Source organism: Xyrauchen texanus, chromosome 17 (assembly GCF_025860055.1).
Source record: "Xyrauchen texanus isolate HMW12.3.18 chromosome 17, RBS_HiC_50CHRs, whole genome shotgun sequence".
NCBI classification, from domain to species: Eukaryota; Metazoa; Chordata; class Actinopteri; order Cypriniformes; family Catostomidae; genus Xyrauchen; species Xyrauchen texanus.
The window spans coordinates 29,016,100-29,026,249 of NC_068292.1; the positions used below are offsets into that span (position 1 = coordinate 29,016,100).

General features: G+C 36.8%; 1 protein-coding gene across 1 annotated transcript in view; it reads right to left on the reverse strand.

Annotated features, from left to right (window-relative positions):
• The window catches only part of LOC127657736 (lamin-A-like), a 35,100-nt gene that overhangs the window by 22,942 nt on the left and 2,008 nt on the right, over nucleotides 1–10,150 (reverse strand). The gene's annotated exons all lie outside the window — the stretch shown is intronic.

The following is a 10,150-nucleotide window of genomic DNA, read 5'->3' on the forward strand; positions in this document are numbered from 1 at the left end:
ATCGGTTTCATGAGCAATAATAAAAAAGATAAATTAGCAAGATAAATCACCATGTCCAAACATTTTCGGTGTTCAAACAACACCGCTAACCCACTTTCTGTTCCAAGTGAACAGATATGTGTGAAGGCAGTGCCATAAAATTATTCTTCCAAATTGTATTGGTGGATAAAGGGTGTGGCCCTATTATCAGGGCGAATTCCCGATCCATGAATGAAGCACCGAAAACAAAAGAAGTATTATTCTTAACTCTGATTCCTTGGCACAGGCCATATGCAAAAAGCATTTACCCTCAGAGTGAAAGAAGTGTTATATAATATATTTTATTCTTCAGTCTAGTCAAACTAATAGCAAGACGTGTGCCAAACCAGACAGCTGGTTTCAATGTCTATTATAATGTAAACAGCCTCGGGTAGAGATTCTTAGTTGATTTTTAGAAGTTTGGCATCCCAAAAACAACAAAGATAACGTGGCACATACCAGCTGTTGCCTTTTTTTTTTTTTTTACCAAAACCATTTAAGCACTTTTAGCTCCATCCTGTTTTAAATTTAAAACTGCCCATTAGCATGACCAAGTAAGTGAACTCTGATATATTTGCACACAGCACAGGAATAGTAGATCAGATTTACAGTTAAGCCAAGTGTAAATTGGATGTGCATACCCAATCAGCAATCCCATCGATCAAGACACATGAAGTGTAAAGAGGACATAAATACCTACTTCTAATCTACCTGTGCAATATGTATTAATAAAGACAGTTTCATTTCAGGGTCTATAACAGGGAGGATAGAGAGAAGCCCTGCCAGCGTAGCAGCTCTGCATTTCGGAGCCACGGATGATGACTCACTCTCTCCTTTATGCCTGAACACTCCACCAGAACAGCCCAATTACCATAACTCTCCCTCTCTTACTCCTCCCTTTCTTTATACAAGCCCAGTCTAATCTCATAATGCATCTGAGGATCTCCGGTCTTACAATATAAACAGTTATCCACTGACATTTCCATGAAATAAACATAAACGTAGTCCTTTAAAGGGGACATTTTATGCAAAATCCCTTTTAATTTTTGGAGCATAATTACATGTCCCCAGTGTGTGTAGACCACCACAAAATATGGTAAAAGACCATTCCCTCGTTTCTTTCCTTTCCCCATCAATAAAACGAGCTGTTCAGGTTTGCAGCCCCTTATGATGCCAAAAGGGGAAAGGTACCACCCACGACTGGTGAAGAGATCTGCCCGAGTAGCTTAGAGCCCTCATTAAAACCTAAGCGAGCAGCACATAGTCTGCCATATTTATCTCCTCTCCTTATCTCCAACTTCAGATTTGCAAGTTGTAAGTTTTGCACTTTATACTTTTTTAATGTTTGCAATTTGGCTTTCTGAATTTGCTTGTTTGCAAACTGCGTGAAAAATGCTTGTTGGGAAAAAAATGTGCTTTGTGTAACGTTGCAACTAGTCCTAACTACCTTATTCCATAACAATGAAGCTGTAGCTATGTTCCGGTTACAATATAAACTGATTGGCATCCTCCATTGAGTGGTCATGTAATGAAGATTTTCTGTGTAATAAAACCGGTCATTATTCAAAAACGATTATGAAACGATAGTGGTATTTTTGACAACAATATCTGTATTACATATTTCATAACTCGACCTTTGTGATGCGCAATACAGTAAGATGATTGACTAGTGTGTTCTCTGTGATATTTATAGTTTTTTAAATGTTTAATTTCTCCTGCATTGTTGTCGCCAGGTTTCCATGGGACCAGCAGGAAAGGCACAGCCCACTTCCAGCTCCTTTGCATTTAAAGCTACAGACACTAAAACAGCCCGTTTGGAACAGGGCTACAAAACAGGGATATAAAGGCATGATTAAACGATCTGTGACGTATTTTGTGCTGAAATTTGACAGACACATTCTGGGGACACCTGATACTTATATTGCTTAGTGTAAAACGGGGCATGATATGTCATCTCCGGCCATCCAAATATAATGTTTGCCTGTATGCAGTTGCATCTGGTTAAGAATGGGACAAAATCACTTAAAAAAAAACAAACAAAAAAAAACATACTAAACTATGTTTTTTTGAAAATGTAAAAATGCAGAACGTTTTTTGTGAGGGTTAGGTTTAGAGGTAGGGTTAAGGAATAGAATCTATAGTTTATACAGTATAAAGAGATCATTATGTATTTAATATGTTTTTTGTTTTTTTTTAATTTTCAGCAACTTTATATGTAATAAACCTACCTGGGACTGTATTGCAAAAACATCCTAATTATTGAATACTACTGCATGTTGTCTGTTTGAATCCTGAGGTACATCTGTTTTAACAAGCCATGTCAATAGGTGGCAGAGCACCTCATCAAACCTCATAAGCAGCACAACCACAGAATGAGAACCGCTCACTTAGAAGCACAACAGATGGGTGAAGCACAACAGAATACAGGAATCTTGAGACAAGATTTTCAAAGTTTCCACTACTTTTATCTTGACACAGCATTCTTAAAATATGTTGTTTATGATGCTAAATACCAGTGAGATGCTCCAAATGCATCCTTCTGAGGCAGCAACATGTACTTAGAGCGACAATTGAAAATAGTGCAGACGGAATGCAAGAACGCGTACTGTAAGAACTGGACACATTGACAAACTCACTGCAAAACACATTGCTTTCAACTGTAGGCTTGTTCGAAGATAGGAGAATAAAACAAACAATATATTGTTAATCCACTTTTTGTATTGTCTAATCAATACTTTATTTATCTGCCACAATAATGCAATTTATTTCAAACTGAATTTCAATTCTGTATAATACATTTATAATATTTGAAGTAAAAGGAATTATTTATATAAATTATCTTTATTTTGGGGACTTTCTCAGCAAATAATGACATATGCAATTAATTGCAATTAATTCAATTAATCTGCATGTCAAGTAATTAATTCTATTAAGCAATATTAATCGATTGACAGCCCTCATTTTTATAAAACGAATAGTTCTGCCTCTAAATTCTGACGGAACAAGCCATGATGGAAGCTGTTGTAAAATGACTATTATTGAATTACATGTTAAGATGATGCCACATTGCTTTGGCAACAGCAAACAGATTACAGTTTCATTAATGTCTATTACTTGGCGGAAGAGCGGTGTTCATTCCAATAATTATTGATAATAAATGCAACTGTTTATTGAATATTGGTGTCTTTTAGCATTTTGCTGTTGCCGCTGTTTCATAATAGTAACATGTTATGCGTTACAGTAATTTTACCAAGGGCAAGCAAGACTCTACCCATTCTGAAATGAGTGTAAAGTGCATGTTGGGGCTTATTGCTTTAATAATTGTTGACCCAGAGCTATCAGGATCAATTTGGAATGACCCTTAATGCCATATACACAATACTATTGTACATACACAATAGCCTACTAATATACAGTCAGAGAAAGTAATGAATAAATGACAAACATCACAAACCACTCATCACAGTTCTAGAAAAAGTAAAAATTAACATTTGTGTACTCCCATAAGCAGTATTATTTTCCAAGTAAAGAGGTGCATGTGTTTTTGTACCAGTATAACATTTGTAATCACTGAATGTTTTCATGTTCCAAAAAAAAAAAAAAACAGATGCAAAAAGTAATTTACAATAAATGTAAAAAAGACCAGCTGTTTCACTCTTTTACGAGCTTTAGACAGAAGAAAAAACAAAGTCAGTCAGCAAATGCATTCTTTTAAAACAAGCAACAAAATTTAAAGGGATTCATATCATCATTTACACACCCTCATGTGTTCCAAACCAACATGACTTTCTTTCATCCGTGGAACTCAAAAGGAGATGTTAAGCAAAATTTCAGATTCTGTGAAAATTCAAATTCACTTTTTTCATACAATTAAAATGAAATGACCCCTTAAGGAATGAACGAGAAGTTAAGACATCCATACAGAACTCTCCTTTTTAATAGGAGGTGTTTAGGACAGTTGATCTTCAGTGAGGTCATGAGGATATAAAGTATAGAAAACAAAACTGTCCTAAGGCAGGGATCACACCAAGAGATGAAAGGGATGGAGAGGGAGAGTCATAGAGTGAGTGGGGCTGCTCCCTGGTAAACACTCCTTCAGTTAGAAAGGTTGGTGTGGTGAACGTAATGCTATTTAATCTGCCTTAAGCCTTTTCAAAAAAAGCTTGTTAAAGTTGATATAAAGATGTGAGAGTGTGAGAAAGTTCAAAGAATGGAAGGGACAAATGCCTAAAACAAAGTCTTGTTTTATTCCTATCTGGCAGGACAGTCTAGAACTAAACATTAACTATACTAAAAAAAAATCTGTAATTTAAATTTAAATGTATTGCTAAAATAATAATTGTGGCGAGCAGGGCGGGGACCAAGCGATGTCTGGGAAGAGCAAGGCCGGGAAGATAAGTGGTGAATGACTTCCACTAGTGTGCCACACCGGTCTCACATTCCAGTGAGGGGTGGGAGCATTTAAGGAGAGGAGACAGCATCAGTGAGAGAGAGTGATGAATGAAGCCTGTCTGTGTGTGTGTGTGTGTGTGTGTGTGTGTGTGTGTGTGTGTGTGTGTGTGTGTGTGTGTGTGTGTGTGTGTGTGTGTGTGTGTGTGTATTTATCACTTTGTGGGGACCAAATGTCCCCATAAGGATAGTAAAAACTTGAAATGTTTGACCTTGTGGGGACATTTTGTCAGTCTCCATGAGGAAAACAGCTTATAAATCATGCTAAATTGTGTTGTTTTTTAGTTTTCTGTGAGGGTTATGTTTAGGGGTATGGAACAGAATATAAAGTTTGTGCAGTATAAAAACCATTATGTCTATGGAAAGTCCCCATAAAACATGGAAACACAACGTGTGTGTGCGTGGGCGTGTGTCTTAATGTTCATACATAGCTGGCAGAAAAGCAGTGCATGTTTTTGTTATGTTACATACTGAAAAGTGTCTATAAGCAGTCTATGTTTTTGTCAAGCCAGCTCCAGCTTCATCCTTTGCCATATTTGATTGTTACAATAATAAAATAAAAGTTAATTGGTTAACAAATGTAATATATAGGGTAAAAAATTATAATACATAAAAAAAAAAATTATAAGATGTTAAATAGTATGATTTTAGTGTATAATTAAGTACCGTATATATATATATATATATATATATATATATATATATATATATATATATATATATATATATATAGATATATTATGTTTAACTAGAGAATACATGTACTTTTATGGTAAACTATTCTTATAATTATGGTGAAAAGCAATAATTGTGGTTCCCAGAAGTCCCTGCGTAACCCATCCAATTTAATTATATTTTTTGGAAATAGTTATGTTTCTTCTTATTTTTGATATCAGTTAAAGAGATAATTCTCTCATCATTTACTCACTCTCATGCCACCCCAGATGTCAATCCACATATAAAGCCACTGACCACTCACTCCTACACTGCACCTGTCCAGAGAGTTCAGAACATGACACACACACACACACACACACAGAGAGAGAGAGAGAGAGAGAGAGAGAGAGAGAGAGAGAGAGAGAGAATACAGTCTTCTGTCTTTTTATGACCATTACAGCCAAATGTTGCTTGTTGGAGCCCCCAACAGAAGCCACTAACACATGCACACATACAAATACAACAAGTATCTATATCCACAGTAAAACTAGTCCTATATTGACATAACCTGAAAGGCTGCTCAGCAAAGAAGAAGCCACTGCTCCAAAACCGTCATAAAAAAGTCAGACTACAGTTTGCAAGTGCACATGATGACAAAAAATGAACTGTTTGGCCATAATGACCATCGTTATGTTTGGAGGAAAAAGGGTGAAGCTTGCAAGCCAAAGAACACCATCCCAATCGTGAAGCATGGGGGTGGCAGCATCATGTTGTGGGGTACTTTTCTGCAAGACAGATAGGTGCACTTCACAAAATAGACAGCATCATGAAAAAATGTGGACATACTGAAGCAACATCTCAAGACATCAGCCAGGAAGTTAAAGCTCAGTCTCAAATGGGTCTTCCAAATGGACAATGACCCAAAGCATACCTCCAAAGTTGTGACAAAATGGCTTAAGGACAACAAAGTCAAAGTACTAGGATGGCCATCACAAAGCCCTGACCTCTATTAGATAGAATATTTGTGGGCAGAACTGAAAAAGCATGTGCAAGCAAGGAGGTCTACAATCCTGACTCTGTTACACCAGTTCTGTCTTATAGTGAGAAGCTTGTGGAAAGCTACCCAAAAAGTTTGACCCATGTTAAATAATTTAAAGGCAATGCTACAAAATACTAATTAACTGCATGTAAACTTCTGACCCACTGGGAATCTGATGAAATAAATAAAAGCTGGAATAAATAATTATCTCTACTATTAGTCTTAAAATCAAGTGGTCATAACTGACCTAAGACAGGGAATGTTTTCTACAATTAAATGTTAGGAATTGTGAAAACAACAATTCCTTACACTTAAAGGAGCTTTAAAACGGTTCAGTTCTTCTGAGAATTAAACCAAAGAGCACATTTTAAAATTAAGAATTGAAAAAAATTGGTGAATAAGGCCAAGCTTAGCAATCATTAGGCATTCTCAGCTGCTGATCCTGGTATTGGCCAGTAACAAAATGCACAAAATACAGTCCTTCAATGGTTCTTTGCAGCACCATACAGTGGGTTCTGCAAATAACTCTCTTCTTATCAAGAACCGGTTTTTGCTGTATAGGGTTATAGACTTTCTTTGGATATATTCAAATCACAGTCTTGCTGTCTGATTTTCTTTAAAAGCACAAGTGTACTAAAGTACAAGTGTACCAAAGAGTGGTAAATGGTCTGCATTTGTATAGCATATTTTTAACCTTAGCGGTATTCAAAGCGCTCTACACAGCGTCTCATTCACTCATAGTTCTAAAGACTAAAGTTAATACAAATTTCTAGGTTCTCTTAAAGCATTGTGCTGAGAAAAAAAACCGGATAATTTATATTTGAGCGCGTATTCTGCATGGCTTCATTAAGAAAGCATCTGCTAACAATATAAACCTAAAGTTATTGTATTAAACTTATAGGATTAAAATATGCCTTCTACTCCAATAAGGAGATAAGATTTTCTTCCTGAAGTGAGGGGTTAATATAAGCATAAACACTGCTTCCCTCAGAGTTACTTAAAGCTCATGAGTCACAGTCCAGACAGAAACCTATCATACACCCTGGCAGGACTGCATGGTTGCTGTGGAAACCAAACACTTCCAAACAGCTCTTCTCCAATACACATCAATCTGCATTCCAAACTCACCAACTGATGAATACCTACAGAAAGATATTTAAGAGCTACTGCTGGGACACAAATAAAGACCATCCACTTTTGCCCAATTCCAAAAATTAGTAGTGCTTTACAAGACAAGCATCAATATTATCATGGCTAACATACAGGGTTAGTGTGCTACAGAATGATACCTCAAATTGTGTAGCTTGCACGTGTGTCACGGTCATACTGTGAAATTTTCTTAGGTTTTCTTTTTGTCTGTTATCTGTTGCTCTCCGTTTGTGATTGTGATATTGTGAACACCTGATTTGGATGGGCTGTGGGTATTTAAGTGCCTGTTTGTTAACCAGTATTGGGGTTCTGATGCTGATGTTTTGCAGGAATGGGCAGGTAACAGGTGCCTGGTGTCCTTGGATTAGAACTCTACCATCATGAGTTCTTCGTTTGTCTCATCTACCTCGTAGCCATGGTTGAACTGGTCGGCGTTTGAATGTCTTCCTTGTTTCTCATTTAGTTATGTTTTCCCCCAGAATTTTTTCATAAATACATAATTTTGCAACCGTATGTATTTTGTGATTGCCCTTTTTTGTTGCAGTTACGAGCCAAACAGTAACAAAATTGGGGGCTCATCCATTTCAAAATTTGGTTATGATTTGTTTTTGTTGAAATGTGTTAAACGCTGTAGTTGCGCACACTGAACTTGATTCTAATTAGAATTTCCTGGGTGCACTGTTGTCTGTTTGTTAGCGCTCTGGTTGTAACTGCAAACTTTTGATTATTCGCTGCTGTGCTCTCTAGTTATCTGAGAGGTATTGGTGCTGTCGGTATACAAGGGCTTTTTGTGTGTAGTGGGAAAAGACTCTTATGAGAAATTAGAATTAGTTTAATTAAATGAGGTTTGTGAAAGCTTTGTGGGAAAAAAATGGCCTTAGAGTTTTTTAGACATCCTACTGAGGAGCAATTAGACAAGATGTTCAAAGGTCAATTATTAGAGGTAGCAGCACGCTTTGACATTGAACTCACAGCTAAAGATAAAAGTCTAAAAGAGGGTGTAGGACTGATTGTAAAATCAGCCTTGACAGATTTGGGTGTGTTTACAACTAGGCCTGGAAGACCTGCTGTGTCTGAAGTTCAAGAGCCTAAAGAGGAAGTTAAGTTTCTTCCTTAACTTATAAAGAACAGAGAGATACTTGATGCTTTTAGAAATGTAAAATAAGTCAAGAAGTTGAACTTCGTAAACTAGATATCGAAGCACAGAGACTGCAATTAATAAGAGAAGGTAAGCTAGAGGCTTGGTTTAATATTGTGCAGTCACAAATGAGTAACTTATTTTTGCAGGGCTTTGATGTTGCAAGAAGTCTTAGTCTTAAGCCCAAGTTTAGTGAAGATGAGTTAGACACTTTCTTTAGTTTATCTGAGTGTTTAGCATATTTTATGGGATGGAAAGAACATTATTGTTGCAGTGTGTGTTCCAAGGTAATGTTCAGAAGGCATATTCTACACTTAATGTGGCAGATAGTCAGGTCTATATGAAAGTGAAGGATGTGGTATTACTCCTATTGTGTTTTTTCTGACCATAATCCACTGACTTTTTAAAATGTTTTGCATAGCCCAAATCAACGACTGGTCCGATAGTCTCTCTTTTTACAGCCCTATTCTTTAGACATTCGGCATATACGGGGTGTGGACAATATCCTGGCTGATCCTCCCATGCCCCTTTTGACTCTTGCTAACATTTTGGATTTCTCTCACCTTAAATGTTGCTTTTCTTAGGCACCAAGAATTGCTGGAGAGAGGGATACCAAGTGTGAGATGGGAGAGATGACTCTGGTTGTCATTTTAAAATGTTACATTTCTGACCCTTCTGAGTAAATTACCTTTCTAAGCAATCATTTCACGATTTCTGCCTGGTGAAATACAAATAATTAATAACTACATTTGTTACATTATGTACATACATACATTTCATTTTTCAGTTTGAAAACTGCTATCATACACAAATTCATCACATGCAAATGCATGTGTAATGCGGAAGTAAGCATGGGTTCTGCGCGAGAGGTGTCAAGGACATGCTTATTAATATTATGCCCTTACCCAAATCCCTTATCTTAACCTAACAGATCAGTAGATCTGAGTGTGTAAACATGACTGGAAGCTGTTGTGTGTGACAGAAGCAAGTAATTGTTCAACTAGTCAACTAGTGAGTTTTTCCTAGTGTTTTTTCCTTTTTGTTTCTTTTTCTTTTTCATACTTTTAGTTGCAGAGCTTTAAAGAGAATGAGTTTAGAGACACAACTTGTGCAGCCTCTTTTGTTACAAATCCACTATCTTAACAATTACTTCAAAACATTTACGGATGGCCAATAATATTTTTATATTATTGGTCTATGTCCATGTTCAGACAGATGTCTTAGCCACGAATATGTAGTTTTGCACATTTCTAATCTATTCATCTTATTTCAGTATGACATTATAATCTGTTGGACTAGCCATAAATGCCATTAACGTACTGCAGGAAATGCAGGGTATGTATCAAACAGACTAAAATACTGAGCTGTCAGCCCTTGTGACAGGAGGAATAAGCACACACACAGGGGAGCAAAGTGCAGTCATAAACCAGCTAAATTTAGTTTAGGACTGGGCTGAGAGCCCAGGGGTCGGCATCGCTCTGCTCCGTAGGGTTAAACTTATCTCCTGAATGTTTAAAAAATGAAATGTCAGAGTGGAAGAGAGGGCAGGCCCTAATATATCTGTCAGTACCAACAGTTATTCTTTGCCATGGTTCAATGCATCAGCAAAATGAACCTGGGATCTGCATGTTCAGAAACTGAAACTGATGGAATTATTGTAGGTTTTAGGTGGAATGAGTCATGTTCATTGCTGCTACTGT